The sequence below is a fragment of the Festucalex cinctus genome, chromosome 5, assembly GCF_051991245.1.
Source record: "Festucalex cinctus isolate MCC-2025b chromosome 5, RoL_Fcin_1.0, whole genome shotgun sequence".
Lineage (NCBI taxonomy): Eukaryota > Metazoa > Chordata > Actinopteri > Syngnathiformes > Syngnathidae > Festucalex > Festucalex cinctus.
In genome coordinates this window covers 13,777,526-13,799,419 of record NC_135415.1, presented here as the reverse complement: position 1 = coordinate 13,799,419, position 21,894 = coordinate 13,777,526, and the positions used below count along the sequence as shown (strand labels likewise).

General features: G+C 42.2%; 1 protein-coding gene across 3 annotated transcripts in view; it reads right to left on the bottom strand.

The window, feature by feature from the left end:
• The window catches only part of znrf3 (zinc and ring finger 3), a 105,975-nt gene that overhangs the window by 38,308 nt on the left and 45,773 nt on the right, over positions 1 to 21,894 (bottom strand). The window contains exon 1 of one of the 3 annotated variants that reach the window (XM_077521691.1): positions 10,173 to 10,453. The exons of the other annotated variants lie outside the window; for them this stretch is intronic. The gene's annotated coding sequence lies outside the window, so the exon portion shown is untranslated. Of the gene's footprint in view, positions 1 to 10,172; positions 10,454 to 21,894 lie in introns of those variants that run through there. 3 annotated transcript variants of the gene reach the window in all.

Sequence of the window (21,894 nt, the reverse complement as noted above, 5' to 3'; positions counted from 1 at the left end):
TTCTTCAAAAGTGCACAGCAGAAATCATCAGTCAACGAAAGTAACCCTTGGAAAAGGCAAGCGCTGCTCTCCAGAGCTTTTCCGAGCAAGATGGCAGCGGGGGGAGCCCCGCCGGCGCCCCCGCATCCTGAACACTAGAGCATTGTGCGCGGCCTTGGGAGGCTTTTTGCGCTCCAAAATGGGCCAGTGTTGTTGTTGTTTGGGAACCTTGTTGTTATTTTAGAGGCTGACCATTATCTCCGCAAGCGGGGGCCCTTTTCGATGCCCTGCGTCACAGCTTGACGGTCACCAGCGATTTGCGATTTTAGCTGTAGGTACTTGGGTAGGTGGGTATTTTTTTTTAAATTTTTTATTTTTTATTTTTTTTAACGCGACACCAACCTTGCGCCCAATAAAACTGAGCAGAAGGATGCTACGTTTTACCGGGCCTGTTAGTAGCCGTCGGTACCACGAGGGGGCACTTTTGTTTTGCCTTGCCTGTCGCAGTGCCATGGGGGGTGAGGGGGCAGATAGGGGGGGATGCGAGGGCAGCCTTTCACATGAGTATCTTGTTACGCAGGCCACACACTCAATGAATTCCTGGCGGGGATTTCAACTCCACCTGTAGCGCATCGGCCGGCAACGGAGTTTTTAAGGGGGTCCTAGTTGCTATCCCCTCCCCCTTTTATCAGGCGGCGGCCCCTCACTAATATATATATATATATATATATATATATATATATATATATATATATGCACAATATTGGAAAATCATGAGATATGCGATATAGTTGCTGAGTATAGCGATAGATATTATTGCAATATTTAACATTTACTAAAAGAAATTCCCTTTTTATTATCTAATTAAAGAATTACATTTTTCCATACAGCAAAATAAGCAAACTCAATACATTTTTAGTTAATGAATTGTAATTACCTCTCGATAATGTTCAACCATTGGATGGCGGTGCACATTTTAGGTCCCGTCTGACTGTTCAAATTCAGATAAAAGCACAAAGTTCCATATGAAACTTATTGCATGTCTTTGCTATATGCATATTGCATGGGCCAATATCGCGATATCGATATTTTTTCGATATATTGTGCAGCCCTAATATATATTTATATAACATTTTCTAACTGACAATATCTGTAGCTGAGTTTAGAAAGTTTTTAGTTCATATTTTACTTGAGTATATTTCAGATTTTACTTTGGTCTCCATTTATTTTCAGAGCTCTACAGTAATATTTACATTAATAATTTCCTTTGAAAAATAAGGGTATATAAGTGACCCCAAACTTCTTAACGTATTGCAAAAATAAATTCCACTTCTTTCGCCAGCATCCATGAGGGCCTTTGAACTTGGGGGGGTGTTGGGGGCGGGCGTCGGATGCTCGCGGGCTACAAAAGCCGAAATCTTCAGAGAAAGAACCTGCTGAATTGCACGTCTATTTCAAGCGCGGCTCTTGCTGAAGCATGTCGTGTGACGTTCGAACACGGGCAGCACACAGAGTCGAAGGCAAGAAAGAAAAAAGCTAGTGAGAGAAAGAGAGAGAGACGGCAGATTGCTTCTTTTTTTTTTTTTTTTTACCGCCTCGCCTCCAGAGCAGGTTTTGCAAGATGTCTTGGCAGACAAAGTCAACCGAAGCAAAGTGTTGTTGATCACATGCACACAAGAACCTCGAGGAAGACAAACCTGGGCCCGGCGCCAGTCCTCGCACCCACCTGCTTTCGCCGGCGCCGTGACGGAGCGCGGGGCCGTGCGCGCCGAGCGCCCGTCTGCAAAACGACTGACCCGCGCAGGTGACGGGACGGCTTGCTAAGACGACCCCAGGCTGACCCCCTTTCTGAGCTACTTCCAAACACGGAGGCTCGCTTAGGTTACTGGGCCCGCTTTTGCTACACCTGATCTGTGGAGTACACAATGACATAACAAGACTACCAAGGAATTCTGGAACAAGGCAACTTGAAGCATGGATTGGTTTATTTATTTATTTATTAATATTATATTATTATTATTATTATTATTATTAATAATAATAGTAATATTTATATTTATTAATATTTTGCCTATAATAAATTTGATATTTTCATTATTTTTCATGTACAATTAGTACCTTTAAAAACACATTTTGCAACTTGCTGTCGACTGAAAATGACATCACAAGGGCTCAGGTAACCAATCACAGCTCAGCTTGTGAATGTCACATGACCAAACATAGAAAACAGATCGTTAGATCGTTAGCATGACAGCATAACTGCCTTACTAAGATATTTTTAACATATTGACATAATAGTAGTGGTGCAACGGATCATTAGCGGTCGGTTCGGATCAGGGCCCACAGTTTGGATTATAATCCGCGGATTGATTGGTCGTAGTGTTAATTTTGTCAACAAAAATTAAACAAAAATAATTTCATCAACACACATTTTCCACCGGACTAAAACTAGACTACACTAGACTAAAACCCTCATTAATAAACAATAACTGGGACTAAATCAGTCTGCATTTTCGTCGACTTAATAAAGACGAGACGAAAATGTCCTTCACATAAAGGGTGAAATACTTATTTAGCCATTTTTTGGCAGTCAAACATTAATATTTTGCCTATAATAAATTTGATATTTTCATTATTTTTCATGTACAATTAGTACCTTTAAAAACACATTTTGCAACTTGCTGTCGAATGAAAATGACATCACAAGGGCTCAGGTAACCAATCACAGCTCAGCTTGTGAATGTCACATGACCAAACCTAGAAAACAGGTTGTGAATGTCACATGACCAAACCTAGAAAACAGTTGAGCTGTGATTGGTTGGAAAAACAATCCGATCCATGATATGATCCGAATCTTGACTTGTGTGATCCATTGCCCCACTATATACAGTAGGGGTGTTAAAAAAAAATCGATTCGGCAGTATATCGCGATACTACATTGCGCAATTCTCGAATCGATTCAATAGGCGTCTGAATCGATTTTTAAACTTCCATTTAATGGAAAAATATTCAACAAAACGTCTTACTTCGGGTTAGGGTTCACAGCTTAAGCATGGAAGAATGTTATATGAACGGAACATTAAGCCTTAATATTTTATTTTAATGCTGTTCAAACATGAAACAGATTACAACCTGTATAAGACTGAAGTTTAAGATAAATAAATAATACATTTTCATACAAATCTTACACTCTACAAATTGACTGATTAGTATTTTCTAAATTTGAATGAAAAAAATCGCAACAATCGACTTATAAATTCGTATCGGGATTAATCGGTATCGAATCGAATCGTGACCTGTGAATCGTGATACGAATCGAATCGTCAGGTACTAGGCAATTCACACCCCTAATATACAGTAATAGCAATGAAAATGTCAATGTGCTTGAAACATGGAGAAGGCTCATTTATGTTTCCGGGGCTGCTTTGCTACATCCGGCGCCGAGTTTCTTGAATCTGGTTACAGTGCAATGAAATCTCAAGACTATCGAGGGATTCTGGAGCCAAATGAGAAATGAGTGTCACGTATTAAACGGAAATACCCTGCCTGACACTGACTGACGCCCAAATTGTTGATCCAACTTCGAAAGTCAGACAAGTGCTTTCGACACAAAACTGGTGAGAATTAGGTGTCAGGTGTTCAACTTTCCAGTCCTTAACTCGCCTGCCTCGCCTTATGCGCAAGCACCATCATGCCAAAAAAAAAAAAAAAAAAAAAAAAAAAAAAGCCTAAATAATTTCTACCTCCTCCCTTGGCAGTGGCGCAAAGAATGTTCACAACATAAATTTTAACATTTCAAGCATGTGCCAAAAAAAAGCCACGCCATACATCCGCTGAATCAAGGATCACAGCGATGCCAAACCATCGGAAGCACTCACAGGCGCCAGGTATCGAGCCTTATTAATGTAATTGGACTTCCAATTAACCGTCATCAAACGAAATGAGTGACTCGCCGCACAGTAGCAATTTTCAGTTTAAAGGCGCGGCGACGCGACCCATTCAAGCGCGTACGTAAAAGGACATGCGTACAGGGACAAGTTGACATGAGGTGAAGCGACTACAGCGCAAACAAGAATCTGAAGATGAGAGCCGAGGGGGGGGGGGGGAGTTTTACACCGACGTGTAAAAAATGCCAACCTGTCTGACCCAAAAAAAATGACAGACGAGGATTTACTGAATGGAAAATTGAGAATATGAACACACGAGGGTCCGAGAGGGTGTCGTTTACAATTTTTACATTCATTCTGGCATCTTCCAGCCTGGAATTCATTGGGTTTCTGTCCGTCACCATCATCATAAAAAAAAATTCTGCCCTCAAAGCCTGTTTCACTTAGCAACATGAAATTTAGTAGACTAGACTTTCAAGAGTAGGCCCACAAAAAAAAGTCTCAAGGGGCTGCAGGCCCAAAAAGACACAGGAAGTCTGCTATTTTGGTCGAAGACGGACATTTTAGACAATAATTGGTTTGGTAGCATACTGTACAATTTCTTGGAAAATTTAGCCCTTCAAACTTACTGGCAAAATGCGATTTAGTGACAAAAAAAGTAGATCAAATCTCAAGAAGCCATGCCTGAAAAGACACAGGAGGTCGGCCATTTCGGGTTTAAGCGGCCATTTTACCAATGTTATGAACCCTTCCCAGGGTCTTTCTAAAGTGAACGCCACCATTTTGTCTGCTTGTTACCATATTTGAACCACATCTTCGAGGCATGAACAATACTGAATGGCGACCATTTTGTGTTTTTGCCTTTGCATGTGGGTGGGGTGGTGAAGTTTTGTGACAGCATAAAACACAAAACACTACAATATAATTCAACTCCACAGAAGGTCAGATCTTGAACAAACTTTTCACTTGGCAGCATGAAATTTAGTAGACTAGTTTTTCAAGAGCAGGCCCACAAAAAAAGTCTCAGGGGGCCGCAGGCCTAAAAAGACACAGGAAGTCTGCTATTTTGGTCAGCCCTTTAAACTTACTGGCAAAATGAGCGTGATGAGCGAACACACCCTGCGCACGTTACAATGTCACACGTCTTGTTTGTTAATTGAAAAAGATTCAGGGGATTTTCAGAACAAAAAAGGTACTTTGGCAGCTCTGTTGTTTACGTGATTGCTGCAGTTTGTCTCACTTTGAGAACATAATTCATTTAAGGAAGAGTATTTTTATGCACATAGGGATTTGGTAGCCTTGTGTTACTTGTTCAATCTTCACGGGTCAAAATGGATTCGGGAAAAAGACACTACCCGGCCAATTTCAGCAAGCTCGGTGGAAAGAAAGGTGACACATGCGACATGGAAAATTTGGGGATTTGGGAAGATTTCTGTGGGGAAATTGTTTTTTGTATAAAAATACTATTTTCAGGACCGCTGTGGTTGATATGGCAATAGTATTATTTTCTTATTTTTCTAAATCTTACAGGTAAATGTAAGTAATTTTTTCTTGTTCTGTTGGCAGATAATTTTGCTTATTTGAAGTAATAATGTTCTTATTTTACTATATTTTTTTTCTTAAATTTTCTACTGTCCTTTTTGCACTGGATTGCTTTTATGAATTATTCACCAAAGTGTTAGAAAGCTTGAGAGACTCTTGTGAACGCTAAAATATTATAAACAACATGAATTTGCTTTTAGCATAGACTGCTTTTAGCGTGTTCAGCAAATACATGTTAAAAAATGTAAAGTTTGGAAACCCCTAGCTCAAAATGACTCTGTACTCTGTTTAAGGGACTAAAAGGAAGTTGGTCATGATTCCCTTGCTGGATGTCACGTGTAAACCCAAGCTTGATACGCAACATACAACATACGCACAACACGCTCCCACCCCTCTCTGCCTCTGCTCGCTTTTTCCCAGCACTGGAAATAACTTCAAAGTGCGAGCTGGAAGCCAGGAGGATCCAGTTTCACGGGAGCAGCTGGGAGGGGCCCTACAGGTGGGGCCCTGGCTCCTCCTCCTCCTGTAACACAAGCGTTGGAAAAGGATCCCTGAGCTTCTTCTGAAGAATGAGCATTTCCTCTCTTTTGTCTTCTACTCGGCGACCGAGGGGCCGATTCGCAACGCTTAGCACCATGTTCGCTGTTTAGTTTGGCAGTCCATATATGTCAAAGGGTGAGCATGGACGGGTAGGTTCATTAAGAAAAATATAGTTGAGGTAGTACGCTTTTTCATTTGCCAAGAGTGGGCTTGTCGGTCCCCTTTTATTATTACTAACGCATTCACTCCTAGCCATTTTGACTGAAGCAACCCCCTTCGTTCCAAGCTGTTTTACTGAATTTTAACTGATTTTGCAAGGCCCAGAGAAATTGTGCTTTATTGCAATAAAAACACGGAATCTACCAAAAGCAAGCTTAGAGTCTCTTCTTTCATCAGGAAAAAAAAGTATATTTCTATCAGTTTGAGTTTTGCAGCAATTAGCATTAGAATATAGCTAAGTTTCATCATTATTCCCAAATCTGGTAAAACAGTGAGGAAAAACATGGCCCTGGTTGATCTCTTATACTCTGCTGCCACCTGCTGGTCGTTTATGTAATTACTGCCATTGCTTCAACCGTTTTCTGCAGGAGAGAGGCTGTATCAAAGTCTTCTCTATGCTCTAGCATAAAAAAATAAATAAACATATAAATAAGTCTTTGGGTCACAAAACATTTTAAATAGAACGTATTTATACGTTTTTGGGAGTGAATGAGTAAAAACAAGAATTATTATCTTTGATATCCTTTTTTTCCCCAGTTTTGCACCAGGCTCTCTACAAACATGCGTTGGGCGAGGCCGGAGAGGGGGCACCCTTTGTCCGGGCGCCAACCGGACGGCTGTGGCGCTACGGTATCGCCACGTCTAGGCGGGATTCTGACTTAGAGACGTTCAGTCATAATCCTGCAGATGGTAGCCTCGCACCATTGGCTACTCAGCCAAGCACATACACCAAATGTCTGAACCTGCGGTTCCTCTCGTACTGAGCAGGATTGCTATCGCGGCAACACATCATCAGTAGGGATGACCCTTAACTGATTTTAAATTACAAGTTTTCTCATTATTTATTTATTTATTTATTTATTTAGTAATAATTAATTAATTAATTTAATTATTTATTTATTTATTTATTTATTTATTTATTAATACCAAGTAAATGGTAACGGCCTAAAAAAAAAAATCATATCAGTCGGACCCTAATACAAATATAAAGCAATGAACATGATTAAAGCTCCTCAGTAAGCTGGAGTAATATTATATTTTTATTATTAAAACAAAAAATATAATCTTAGATATCCTTTTTTTCAGTTTTGCAATATAATTTGGGTTGAAAATGAGCAGGATGACCCTTAACTGATTTTAAATACGTTCTTTCAGTATTATTAATTTATTATTTATTCATGTATTCATTTATTTATTTATTAATACAAAGTATTTGGTAATGGCCTAAAAAAAAATCATATCAGTCAGATTCTAATACACGTATAAAACAAAGAACAAGGTTAAAACTCCTCACAGTAAGCTGCAGTAATATTAGTCACTCTTTGCAGAGGATAAAGAACGTCCACCGAAGAATTTGAGCCTATGGAGGGCTTGTATATAAAAAAATGCCTACATCAGCTCGCTCATATCTCAAGACATAAATGTATATACTTTTTCTGTGACTTTTGTTTGTGGGCGATGAGCTCAATAAAGGTTAAGAAGCACTTGATAACAGACTACTTTTGAATCTTTTTCAGTTTGTGTCCCAAAGGTGAACCCTCACCACCGTCAGCCAAACAAACAAAACAAACAAACGAAAAAAAAAAAAACTTCGGCAGCACGGTCGTCGTGGCGACACCCAAAGCAAACAAGTGAGGACATTTAATATCATGTCAATGTCCTGATATGCGGCACAAGGCTAAAGGCTTCACAGCTTCAACACTAAGCACGACGTCCCTGGCTTGTGACTCTATTAACTCTACGCCAGGACATCCCGAAACCGTCAATGGCGCGTGTGTGTGTGTGGGGGTGTGTGTATATACGCCCGCGCTTGTGCGCATGCACGTACGCACACTTGCTCAAGTCTCTCCGGTGTCACTTTCAGCTCTTCAGGCTTTCAAATCCGGAGTGACACGAACAAAGGACAGGCCGACAAAGTTCAAAGGTCAACATTGGGCGGGATGCCAAAATTTTTGGGAAGGAGAGGAGGAGAAGGAGGAGGAGGAGGAGGGAAGCAAGGGCACTCCCCACCCTCCCTCTCCAGTAGAGATGGCAAAAGTAATCATACTTGATTGTCATGTAAAAGTACAGATACAGAAAAAGGAAACACTAATTTAATGATCAACTGTAAAACTGCACCTTACAAGTATTTGCTTTGTCAGATTAAGATAAAACAAGATCTGTTGCAGATCTGATTTCAAAGTTGTCCCAAAAAAAAACAAACCCCTAAGTATTTTTATCATGTTACTCCCCACCATTGCTGGTGGTCCCCAGCTTTGCGTTGAACATGCACGAGGACAATTTAGGAAAGTAGGTGAGCACATACATACATTTGTCAGCATCAAGGAGCCACGGTGCGTTCATTAGCATGACGAACAACGCGACAAGCATTCGGGGAACCACCTCATTAATAAATAACGTGGCACAAAACTATCAAGATTCGCCAGCATATGAGTTTGTTTTTTTTGTCCTCTTCAACAAAGTTCTTGGATAAAGTCAACCCAACCTGACTTTTCACAACAAAAAATGTTTTTCAACCTTACAAGTTAGCCTTTGCTAACAGATAGCATTCATTCACTCAAAGATACAAATGAAGTCTACAAAACCTGATAGAAATCATCATCATTCGCATCATCATTCAAAGACCAAAGGCTTTCGTTTTTATTCTTCTTTTTGACCATTTCTTGAATTTTGTATTTGATTGTTTTTATCTGTGTGATCAATTTTATCTATGAAACACCTTGTGACCTTTTGTCTGTGAAAGGTGCTATATGAATAAAATGTACTTACTTAGCAATTTGGGATGCATTTAAAAAACTTCAAACTTCAAATAGAAGTTCAACAAGTGAGAACAATTCTGTGACAAACATACTGGTTGCAACCGACTTTGGCAGTTAATCAATCGTACTATTTGTAGATGAGCTTGTAGTGGCGCACTAAGCAACCAACTTCCCAGCTGCATTGCGTCATGTACTGTATTTAATTAGGACACGCCCGTCTGAAGAAATCAAATGCGCTCGAATCAAATCTTAATTCACCGCCGAGGTGTCAGGTTGGACTCAGCATCTGCCAGGATTCAACTCTGATTCAAAAAAATAAAAATAAAATGTGATCAAGACATCCCAACCACCTTTAAGACATTGGTGGGGGTCTTGAGGCCAGTTATGTTTATTTAGTTTAGTTAAAACTGTTAAAATAGTTTTAAAATAAGCAATATATATTCCACATTTTGTTCCTTTATTTCATGTTATGGTAAGCCCAGCTTTTACAGTGCAGCATCTCAGTTCAGCTCTTCTTCATTCCTGTCCTTAAAAAAAAAAAAAAAAAAAATGTCCGAGTCACTTGTTAATGAGCTATGATTAATGGCAGCATTAAGCCCCCCAGCAGGAGGCCGGCGGCACATACCTGGCTCAGCCTGTACGTGCGTTGGAGGGCTGAGCTAAAAGTAGACACTGGGAGGGGGTAGGGGTAAGGGGGGATTGCAGTCATCAACACCTAGGCTCTGACAGGCCTTTGAAGCGCCGCTGCTTCTTTGATGGCCCCGGCCGAGGAGGAATGCCGCTCGCTCACTGCCCCTCCACCCACCCCCCGAAAAGCCCCCACAGTTGTGGAATGTGGCGCAAGCTGCTGCTACTTGGCCCGCTGGAGCGGGATTAGAGGACAGGCCCGTACTGCCCTTCCTTCGCACTCCCTCCTCCTTCCACCCTCGGAGCTGGACAACATGGCGGCAAGTTCGCCTTTAAAGTCCACGCCAACGCTAATTGATACTTTCCCCGGAAGGTTCAAAAGTCACAAAGTTGTCATACTTTTTGTACTATGGATAAGAGGGAAAAACATCTTGGCTCTGTTCTTCAACTTAACTAGTTGTCCATAGAAAAAGGGCAACATGACATCAGCTTTTGGGCTACTGACACACAGGAAGGCTTATTTAACGTCAATGGAAACAGAAGTTCAGAACATTCAGGACAAATTCAAATATTTTTGTCACTACTTTCCGCTTAATCAAGCATGGAAATTTGTCCTTACCTTCAAAGCCTCCAAGACATGATCTTCTAAGTTTGTCGCCAAGCTCTACTGTAGTTTAGTGCTGACACTCACAACTTTTTTAAAAATCGACTTGCCAATCAATTATTCCAACGATTAATCGACTAATAGTCCTTATAATAATAACCCTACTTATGGCAATGCTGAATTTATCATGCCTGCACGCTACTTGAAGCAGTGAGGGGGGAAAAAAAAAACCTCGGCTTGTGTCTGTAGCAGGAAGTCTTGCTCTGTTTAACAGGAAGTAGAGACGCCTTCCTGTTGCTGATGCGTCGGGCCACCCGCCATCTTACGTGTGTCTGGCCGGCGGCAATAAATTCATTCAAGCTCTTATTTATTTAGCGTTTTTGACGCGGATTGTTTTGTTACAAACATAAGACGTAGCAATGTTAATTTTCTCCCTTTTCAGTCTAAAGAAAACACAAACAAACCCTAGGAAGCATCTTAGTAGTGGTGAGTCGGAGTCCATCAGCAATAAGTGTCCATGCGGAACCGAAATATTCGTTCCGGGCGTACCCGGCAAGGTCCAGGTGCCGCAAATATGTTTTTTTTTTTAAATTATTAAAATAACTTCGACGCATGCATTTTTGCATCAACCACTATTTCTGGTCAACCAAACCGACTTGGTAGACTTTTTTTTTTTTCCCCCAGCCTTACTGTAGTTAAAAAAGCTTCGGAATTTAGCTTCCCATCTAGTATAAAAGCCCCTAACTGGAATTCACCTAAAATGGCTGCTTCAAACAAAAATGCTTGACATTTCAGGCATGGGTCCCTGAGACATTTTTGTGAATCCCATTATGATAGGTACATCTACCCAGTTTCATGTCAATACAGCTATTAACAGGTGCCTGAAAGGGGGGAGCAGGGTGTTCCTGGAGTAATCAATGGAATAATCAAGAGGATAATCAATTCCAAAAAGATTCCATTTGTGAGAGCCCTACTGGCTATGGCACAATATGAGTACAAGCCAAAACTTAAAGCCGGGTGCTAAACGAGCAGGGTTCACACCTCAGGTCATTCCGACTAGGTGTGCCTAATAAAGTGGAGGGTGTTTACAGGACAGCAATGAAAAAAAAAAATGCAGTGCACACACACGCACGCACACCTACACATGCACACGCACTCGTGCATGAGTTGGAACACCAATACCATCTAGACCCCCCCCACTTCAACCCCCATTGGGCCTCAGTGGAGCTCGCCAGCATTACCGCCAGTTTCAGGTTTCACGCACTTCTGCCTTTATTTTCTTTCAGGAAAACCAACTAAGGCTCCAAACCGCACTGCAGGAACTGCAGGAAGTGTTCACCTACACCGCTTCCGGGTCAGAGTGCTGGGGTCACAATTGGGGTGTGTGTGTGTGTGTGTGGGGGGGGGGGGGGGGGGGCGATAGGGGTATAAGGGAAAAAAAGACCAGGAGCTGAATCGAAAGAAATGTTTAACCACCAGTGTTGGGAATGTTACTTTAAAAAAGTAATTAGTTATAGTTACTTATTACTTGCTTAAAAACTGAGTTATAAAAGTAGGTCGTAAGTAAGTAAACGCAACGCATTTCACATATAATAACGATTACTGCGTTTCAAATATGGGGAGAATAATTAGTTAGATTAGTCCGTTTCTGGAAGAAAAAAAAAAACAGAGTTACCCAACGGCGTTAGTTTAAATGCCGTTATTCCCAACACTGTTTACGACTGCTGCAATTGAGCACTTCGCAAATTTATTGACCAGGTTTGGAAGACCTTCGCACAGAGAGACTAATAAATACTGTAAACATGTTAATAATAAGGTAAATAAGTTGAAGTTTTGAAAATTTGGCGCATCTGCCTCTGTCTCTGAGCGCGTGTATGGGTCAAGCGATAGGCTAGTAAAAAAGTAAGCCCACAAGCTAGCAAAAGACTAAAAACAGCGAGTGCGTCTTCAGAAATGGGAGGTTAACAAAATGATGAGACACAAAAAGAAGAGCTTACAACTTCCAAGAAGAAAAAAAAGAGCTGCTACTTAATGTACAAGTTCATTGCTACAGGTGTTTCTCACGCTCTTAACTAACATGTGGCGACAGGTTTGCAAATGAGGCAATGAAGCCTTCAAAACTCGGCCCCAAAATAAAATAAAAAATAAAATAACAATAATAATAATAATAATAATCTCCGAAGTCTTTGTGAAGTTAAATTATCTGTGATTACAACAACCAAAACAAAATTATGGAGTAGATTGGTCAAGTAATGCAATTCAGTTGGCATCGTCTACCATTTACCCAAGATAGTACGGCCTCGGTGAAGCAAAGAAGCGCAGGGCTCCTCCCACTAGTTAAAACAGCGACATTTAGCGTAATGGTAAAGTTGTACTACACATTCGTTTCTGTTTGTATGCTAGTCTGTCAAAAACCGCTTTACATGAAATCAATCACAAAAAAAATAAATAAATAAAGTTGAGGGCTAATGCTTTATGGAAAAACAAAAACTGAGGATGGATTGATTCCTTGTCATAGATGTGAATATTTGACTCCCTTGTTGCCCTCCTCCCTCCCTTTCTTTGCCTGTGAATGGCTGTGTGATCACCTTTCAGAACAACCTGGAGGGGGGAAACGGCAAGAACTCTCTACTGAGGAGCTCTGGGCCCTCCGAGGAGATAATGATATTCTAGAGGAAATAACAAAGCCGGTGCCTTTTCCAGGAGTAATGCCAGAAACGGGACTGGACCAAACTGGACGGGATGGGGGCAGGATCCTGAACTCCATAAAGGAGAAAAAAAAAAAAACTTCAGTGGCAAGGAACAGGAGTAAACGGAAGCTATTTGGATGCGCTCCAAACCCGCCAATTGTCCCAACTTGTCTTTGTTGTGTAGCCTTAAGGATGAGGGGGTAATACAAGAAGTCCAACTGCAGAAGATGTGCAGTATTAGACCAATGTAGAACCAAATACATGGGACTTTTTCTGGACAGATGACAACTTGAAGACCAACAGTGTGGCCAAGTTCATAGCAAGGGCAAATGTAGAACCAAAATTTGGAGGGCCTATGAACTGAAAAAATTATGAAAACAACTAAGAAAATCATGAGTACTGATTTTGATCAAACTTGGAGAGTACGCTTAGTATTGGCCTAGCAAGAACCAAATTAGTGCAATCCTCATAAGGACATGCTGGGCCAATGTAGAACCAAATATTTGTGACATTTTGGACAGAATATGGATGAAGAGACACCTAGTACTATCAATTACAAGTGAACAAACTTGAGTGAACACTAAGAAGCATGAGTCAAGGAAGAACCAAATTACTTGAACAGTCTTAAGGAAATGGGTTGGGGGTGTCCATGTAAGATGTCCAACTGGAGGAGGTGTGTAGTAGACCAAGGTACAAAAAAAGATTTGTGGACATTTGAACTGCAAAGTGGATAAGGATAACAAAGGCAACCAGGACCCATTTCCCCTAAGGGATGTAAAGATGGAAAGGATGTAACATGCTGGGACAAGATAGAACCAAATACTTGAGAATTGTTTGGATTGAATACTGATTAAGACGACCAGGCCTACCAATTTCTGGTAAACCTAAGGCCAAGAAAGAACCAAATTATTTGGATAGTCTTAAGGCGTCATACAAGAAATTCACTCGGCGCAGATGTGCATTATTAGACAAAGGGAGAATCAAATATTTGGTGTTTCTATTTTGGACTGAAAGTGGTTGAAGACTACCAATGCAGACCAGAAAAATGGGTCAAAGAAGAACCAAATCATTTGGATACAGATGAAGAATACCTTGCAAGGATTTCCAGTAAAAACTTGGTAAAATGGGGGCCCAGGCAGAAACAAAATTCTGAGAGCATTTTCTGAATTAAAAATGGATCAGGGTAACACTAAGACTACCTGTAGCACAGATTCTGACCAGACTTGGATAAGATGGACTGAGGAAGAACTAAATCGTGTGCCTATAGATGATGACAAAGAATACCTTGGACCAATTTCCATTAAACTTGGTAGGATGGGCCAAGGTAGAACCCAATGTAGATTAGGATGACTAGAATACCAGAGCCGATTTTGCCAGAACTTGGGAGAGACAAAATGTGAGCCAAAAGTTAGAACTAATATGAGGACTGAGGATCTTATTTTTTGACACCACCAGGGTTGATTTTAACCAATGTTGTGGAAATAGTCCAAGGACAAACTCGATCAGATTGGCTACATTTTTCGGTGGCCTGTGGTTTCAAGGTCCACACAAGGCTTTCAGAACAGCACTAAAAGCTACCAGCTAAAAAACAGCACCTTCCCTCATTGTACAACCAAGTTCCATCCCTGCGTGTTTGGGGTGCCTCTCCCTGTGCTCACTCTGACAAGTGATCAGGTTAGACAAGTCCCTCCATTCAGGGCCTCGCCGTAATCGCGATATCCCCACCGAGAGAGAGAAAAGAGAGGGAGGAGGCAGAGGAGGAGAAGAGGAGGAAGAAGAAGGGAGGGAGGGGGTAAAATCCTATCTGAGAGATTAACTGGCAGCACCCAGCCAGGCCAGCGCTGGGTTCACTGGCTTGCTCGGTGCTATCTTACCCACTAGTCTCTTGTTCTAAAGCAAAGCATGTCTTTGATACCCGACGAGAAGGAATCTGGAGGCGTTACAGGTTTCTTTTGTGCTCTGTGTGTGTGTGTGTGCGTGTGTGTGCGTGTGTGTGTGTGTGTGTGTGTGTGTGTGTGTGTGTGTGCGTGTGTGTGTGTGTGTGTGCGTGTGTGTGTGTGCAGCCAGGCTGGGATTTCTTTTCTCTAAAAAAGAGCCCTCCCCTCTTTCTCTGCTGCCTTCATCTCCGGCTCCCCTTCCCCCAGCCAAAACAATAAATCTGTAAATTATAAACCTTTTGTTCTTTGTTTTTGTTTTGTTTGGTTTTTTTCAGGGCCACCACTGCATTTGAGTCGCAAAGCTCGCCAAAAACTCTTCCTGCAAACTCAACTTCAACTCCGACTGCTTTAGGGGGAAATCCGAGTCACCATATTTGGGGGCGAAGTTGGAGAAGGGCAGGGGGTGTCACTAGAGTGGGGGGGCGGTTGAGGTTTGACTCCCCAAGGAGATTTTCTTAAACCCATTACATCAGCTTTTTTCTGCTTCAGGGGCTCTAAGTCTATGGCTTTTGTGAGGGCATAAAATGACCTAAATTGACACTCGTGGTTGGTTAAACTGTTGTCGGGCCATTTTTACATAAAACGATACCTGGGGTCTTTGGCAGATATAGAACCACAGTGAATCTAAAATGGCCCCAGGTCAGAAGTAAGTCAGAACTGCTTCTAGAGGTGGAGTTTGGCATGTTGCCTATCTTAGGCCACATTAATGTGGTCATCACTGCCAGCTATCTTGGCATGTGAAAGTGGACAATTATGGCAGAGACATCTGGAGGCATGCTAAGGCTAACATCTTAAAAGCATGTTTAGATTTTTTTCTCGCACATGTAAGCAGTGAGTGGGCAGGAACGTCAAAGCACTGAGCTCCTCCCCGATCCCCTAATGTGATCAAACAGGGCTGCGTTCCCCAGCGGAGGTCAAAGGAAGCGATGGAGTGGGGCTAAAAGAAGTGAATGGCCGGCTTTGCTGCGCTGTAGGAAGCCGGCCACCAGCGGCACAAGCGAGCACAAAACAACACGTCTCTCACACAACCGTCTCTCAAAGCTGCAGTCCCACGGTGAAGGGGGGGGGGGATAACGGAGGAGAGGGCTTACGACGGGGTAAAGAGCGAGCTAGGCAAACAGCGAGGGGTAAGGGCTGAAAAGGGGCCTGGTTGCCCGGGTGAGGGGGACCCGCTGCTCCAACAATGTCCACATCAAGTGTCCGGCCGCGGGCCAGGCCCCGCTGGAGGTGCGCTCCCTGTGGGCTTGGAGGTTAGTCGTGCGGACAAAAAGGTAAAGGAAAAGCCCTGGGTTGGCAGAGAACGAGATTTAGCATGGATGAGGACATTCCAGAGTGGACACATGAGCTCCAAACTTGCAGGAAAACAAACCCTACAGTGACCAACCAGGAGTGAATATCTCAAGTCAAGACAAAATATGTTTGTTAAATCTTGCCAGGTCAAGATCCAAAACGTGGACCACCTCTCTGTGTCCCTTTGAATTTTTTTTTAAACTATCCAGCCACACCTCCTTCTTGCTCACTGTCCCCGCAGATGCCCAGTCGGGGGGAAAAAATGGAGACTGGGGCAGGGAGGCCGATGTGCGGCGGCCATCGGACAAACACTGTTCTCTTGGAACTCCGCCGAGGGAAGCCATTGTGCCACAGAGAAAGGTTGGGGGGGGGCGAGGGTGCATTGGAGGCTCCATCGACAGGCGCAAAGAAAAGGCAAGGCAAGGTGGCGGGCCAAGTTGAGGCCGCCACCGGGGTGCCAGGAAGCGCTCGGGAGGATGCCTTTACAGTAGTGGGCGTCCAGACTCGGATCCGGGCCAGGTTCGCAAGCTGAAAGCTTGAAGAAGGTCCGACGCAATTTGTGGCTAAAATTCGACTATGACAACATTTACAGGGATTACCAAATTGTGGTACGATTAAAAGTTCCACGCCATTAGCCAATTTCTAAAAAAGTCTACACACCCCTGTTGAAATGGCTGCTTTTTATGGTATACAGCAGGGTTCACCAATTCTGGTCCTCGTGGGCCGAAGTACTGCAGGTTTTAGATGTTTCCGCCTACTTGCACACCTAAATCATATAATTGGCTCATCAGCATGCCTGATAGCGATCCTAGTCTTTAGTATCAGGTGTGCTGGTATGCGGAAACATCTAATACCAAAGTGGGCCGATTGGAGAGAGAGGAGAGCTCTCAGACCTCGAGGACCAGAATTGGTGAACCCTGACACATACAGTAATGAGACCAAGATAATCCATCCATTTTCTTAACCAGTTACTCCTCACATGGGTACCAAGATAATCTATTAAAACTTAGAGGGGAAGTAAGAGGGGAAATAAAAACAAACTGGTATGATAGCATGTTGCACACACCCTCTTATAATTGAAGATGTGGCTGTGTTTAGAATTAAGCATAACTGTTCAACTTTTGTTAATTGGGGGGTCAGTAAACACCTGCCATAATTTCAAGTGCCTCTCCCTAAATAAATTATAGTGGGAGCACTTTAGTAGCATCAGCATTGCGTGTCTGCTTTTTTCAGATGATGTGGTGCTGTTGGCTTCATCGAGACGTGATTTCCAACTCTCACTGTAGGGATTTGCAGCCGAGTGTGAAGTGGTTGGGATAAAGATCAACGCCTCCAAATCCAAGACCATGGTCCTCAGCCGGAAAAGGGTGGCTGTGCCCTCTCCGGGTCGGGGATAAGATCCTGCCCAAAATGGAGTATCATCTTGGGGTCTTGTTCACGAGTGAGGACGGATGGAGCGGCAGATCGACAGGCGGATCAGTGCAGCGTCTGCAGTGATGCGGACTCTGTTTCGGTCTGTTGTGGTGAAGAAGGACTTACCGGTCGATCTACGGTCCGACCCTCACCTATGGTCACGAGCTGTGAGGTTGTGACCGAAAGAACAAGATCCCGGATACAAGTGGCCGAAATAAGTTTCCTCCGCAGGGTGTCCGGGCTCTCCCTTAGAGACACGGTGAGAGGAACCAGTTGAGGTGGCTCGGGCATCTGGTTCGGATACCTCCTGGACGCCTCCCTGGAGAGGTGTTTCGGGCATGTCCTACCGGCGGGAGGCCCCGGGGATAACCCAGGACACGCTGGAGAGACTACGTCTCTCGGCTGGCTTGGGAACGCCTTGGGATCCCGCCAGTGGAGCTGGTTAAAGTGGCTGGGGACAAAGGTTTGGGCTTCCCTTCTAAAGCTGCTGCCCCCGCGATCCAACCTCAGCTAAGCGGGAGAAGATGGATGGATGGGAGCACTTAACAGAGACGGTAATTTTTCTTTCTTTTTTAAAAAATATATCCATACATCCATTTTCTTGACCGCTTATTCCTCACAAGGATCGCGGGGGTGTTGGAGCCTATCCCAGTGGCTTCGGGCAGTAGGCGGGGTACACCCTGAACCGGTTGCCAGCCAATTGCAGGGCTTTTTAAAATATATATTAATGAACAAATAAAGGACTACAGTAAAAAGGGCACTTTTTTCTTTCCAGGGCAAAAGGTCAGGTGCTTTAGGGCGACCTCCCAATTCATCAAATTCCAAATTTATTGTCATCAATGCGTCACCGCCACAAAAAGCACACTTGTAAAATAACCAGTCGGCGTGAAATTCGTCCCCCGAGCTCATACAGTGGCGATCTGTTCTTTGGGGGTCGCTCCTCCGCTGGCGACTGTTTATGAAGTCATTGTGGTCCCGAGGGCAAGGCCCGCCACCGGGATTCTTCGGAACATTTGTTTAGCGGCGGGCCCAGTGCGCTGCACTGCAACAAATGTCGCATTGTTCCTCCCCCAGTTCTCTCTCCGGACCGTGGAGAATGAGGGGAAACTGGGGGGGAATATGCCCCCGAGGAGTTAAACATCAAACCAGCTTTACACACCAGCACTTCCTGCAGTCGGCGATACAAAGGTAACAGACAACTTTGTGCAGATTAGATCAAGGGTCGGCCTGGTACGGCCCGCTCCGACCATCTACATAAGAGTCCTGGAACATGAACAGAAATGTTGGTTGTTGTTTTTTTATAACTATAATTGGTTAATAACAATATTAATCACAACATTTACTTTCATGTATTTTTGCTGTCATTTTTTTTTTTAAATAATTGGTTAGGTGAAACTTTTAAAAAGGTGAAAAAACTTTTAAAAAGGTGGAAAAAAAAAATCTGTAAAATATACATGTAACATTTTAAAATATTTGTATATTGTATCCCCTAATTAAAGGTTAGTTACTTCTAACTAAAGTATACATATGTTTTTAAAAAAGAAAATCAATACTGTATGTACACAACAATATTTCAATTGTTAATGAAAACATAATTAAATTTAAAAATGACAATACATTTAAAAAATACATTCTATTAAAAAATGTTTATTCTTATATGTAACACATTAAATATAGTTTATTATTTTAAACAATTTGCATATTATATATATATAATTTAACCCTTTTTTCTAAATCTTTTTTATTGGTTAAATAAAAATGAGAATGATCTGTTAAATATATTTGATTTCATCAATTCCTAATCAAAAATGATCTATTTCACTTATAATAATATTTAACGGGTTTTTTTCGGGTTTTTTTTTCTTTTTTTCTTTTTCTTTTTTTTTACTTTGCCTATCTGTCCATTTCAAAAATTAAAAAGTGGCCCTGGAGCATCAAAGTCAAGGGGGGATGAGATCAATGTGCAATAGAGGGAAAAAAAAAAGGTTCAAACTAATTAGCCAAGCCAAAGCAAAGCAGCTCTTCTTGCCGCGTCACGACTTTGCCGTCTTGAAACGGCCCCGAGGGATCCGCGTTATTTGATTTGTTTTTATGGGACAAGCAAAGCACTTAGCTGCTTCTAACCTCCGGGGGCATTTGGCTCCACTTCTGAGGGGGCCGCAGGTTGCGAGCGCTCTTCTGAGGAGGGACAGACACGGCAAACACACCCCGCCTGTCCGCCCCCACCCCTCCGGAGATGCAAAAACAAGCTGGGACAACTATGCAAAGCGGGCTGATTGGAAAGAGGAGAGATTTCTGTGGGCTTGGGGGCTCTTCGTGTACACGCCTACATCTTTGAAAGTCACTTTTGAGCTTATATAGACCAATGCATGCATAGTATCGCATTCTGTGTATGGACTATTCTTGTTGCTGCTCACAATCACATAATATGAGTAACAAAGTATTATGCTCATGCTGGATATAGTCTTGATATATTGTACGTATAGTTTTTCTGCGTCATATATAGTCTGCATAATATAGTGTATATACACTGTTACTGTTACTCCCAAAGTTGAGGAAAATAATTTGCGCCCAACGAACTCAGCCATGACTAAATAGTCTATAAGATTGTAAGAAGAGATGTTCAAGACCACTATTTTCAAACCGATACCAGTATGAGTACTCAACTCTTCAATAGTCACCGACCGTTACTGACACCACTAGTATATATATTTTTTTGATACATATAACAAAAAACAAATATAAATCTGCTGAATAACTTTAACAACATTGTTTATACTCCCTTGACACACTCTGATAACGAAGCTGCCACTTCCACCTACTGTAGTGGATGTGCAACTACACTTTATTCTAGTACGGCAAAAAACAAAAACAAAAAAAAAAACTGTCGCACTTGCCCCCCTGACATCGAATCGCACCTTATTTGAGGAGAGCTGATACACTCAATATTGTATATACTGTACATTAGGGATGTAACGGGAACGGCAATATTGTGATATCGCGATATTAAAACTGCCACAATATAGCGTCATCGTCATGACATGATATTAAAAGCAGCAAATCGGTTAAAAAAGTCGAGTTGATTTCCATTTGAGCATGCAGTTCTAGTGCCCTCTGGTGGCTATTTTTTTAGTGCTGTTTAATTTTAACAAGGCATGTTTAGGCCCTTCTATGCTTTAAAATCCACACTAAAAGTCAGATGAAGGGGGACGGCATTTGCTTGTGAAGCAAGTCAATATGACTAAGCACAATATTTTTTTTTTTTTAGTATGAGGTCATTTTTTTACAATATTGTGACCTTTTTTGTATCGCCAACCTCCCCACAATATCGTAATAATTATCGTATCGTGACCTTCGTATCGTGATAATATCATATCGTGATGTTTGGATATAGTTACATCCCTACTGTACATACATGCATACTGTACATATATAGTACATATACTGTACACACATTACATATACAGTACAGTACATATATACAGTATGCATAGTTTTTGCTAGTTTAAGTTTGTGCTGAATAATTTTGCTGTGGTTCAAAAGACTGATGCGCTGGGCGAGTTTGAAAAATCAAATTGAGATCCCCCCCCCTCAAAATTATGATTGTGAATTAATATGTTTCAAAGTATTATTAAACATAGTAAAATTAGTCTGATTCATTATAAACAAAACATATTATCCAGAAATGATTTGGTCCACTACCTGACCGTTTTTTGTTTTGTTTTGTTTTTCTTTAATGTTTCTTTTGTTGCTAATATAATTGAGGATCTCAGGCCGATTGGCACTTCAAGTCGTCCATGTGGCCTATTTCTGCACGAGGAATTCCAATGTAATGAAGGGTCAGTACTAAGTCCCCAGAGGAACCCGTGCGCGACTTGAAAATGGAATCTGCGCTCACATCCCGCGCGGCCTCTCTGGTGGGAGGAGGACAGGGTGCGGATCAAAGAGGGTCTGTGAAACTTTTTTGAAAAAGGAAACGATTGGGGATAGCAGTCCAGTGTGTGTGTAGAGTACAAGCTCTCATCATGCATCGCGTGTGCAAGTTCTATCGCCTTCTTGGACCATTTACAGCTCCTCCAGCTTTTTTTGGTTAATAATTAAAAAAAAAAAAACATGAAAGACCAAAGCTACTCGCTCAGGCCATTAGGGTCCCCCGGGGTTGCGCCGCTAACATGTTAGCGAGTGACTCACACAGTCCAGTGAGCAGTTGCTATTTTCCTTGGCCAGCTCGAGGGAGTGATGGAACGTTTTTGTAGCAGCCATGGCGGCTCCTTCACTACCTTAACCCTCCTGTTATGTTGTGGTTGGGATTGGCCCATTTGAAAGAAGTTTTAGAGCGGGACCTTGACGCACAAGTGCCACAACTTGAGTTGATTTGATGCTTTGTGACGCAAGCCGAAAATTGAG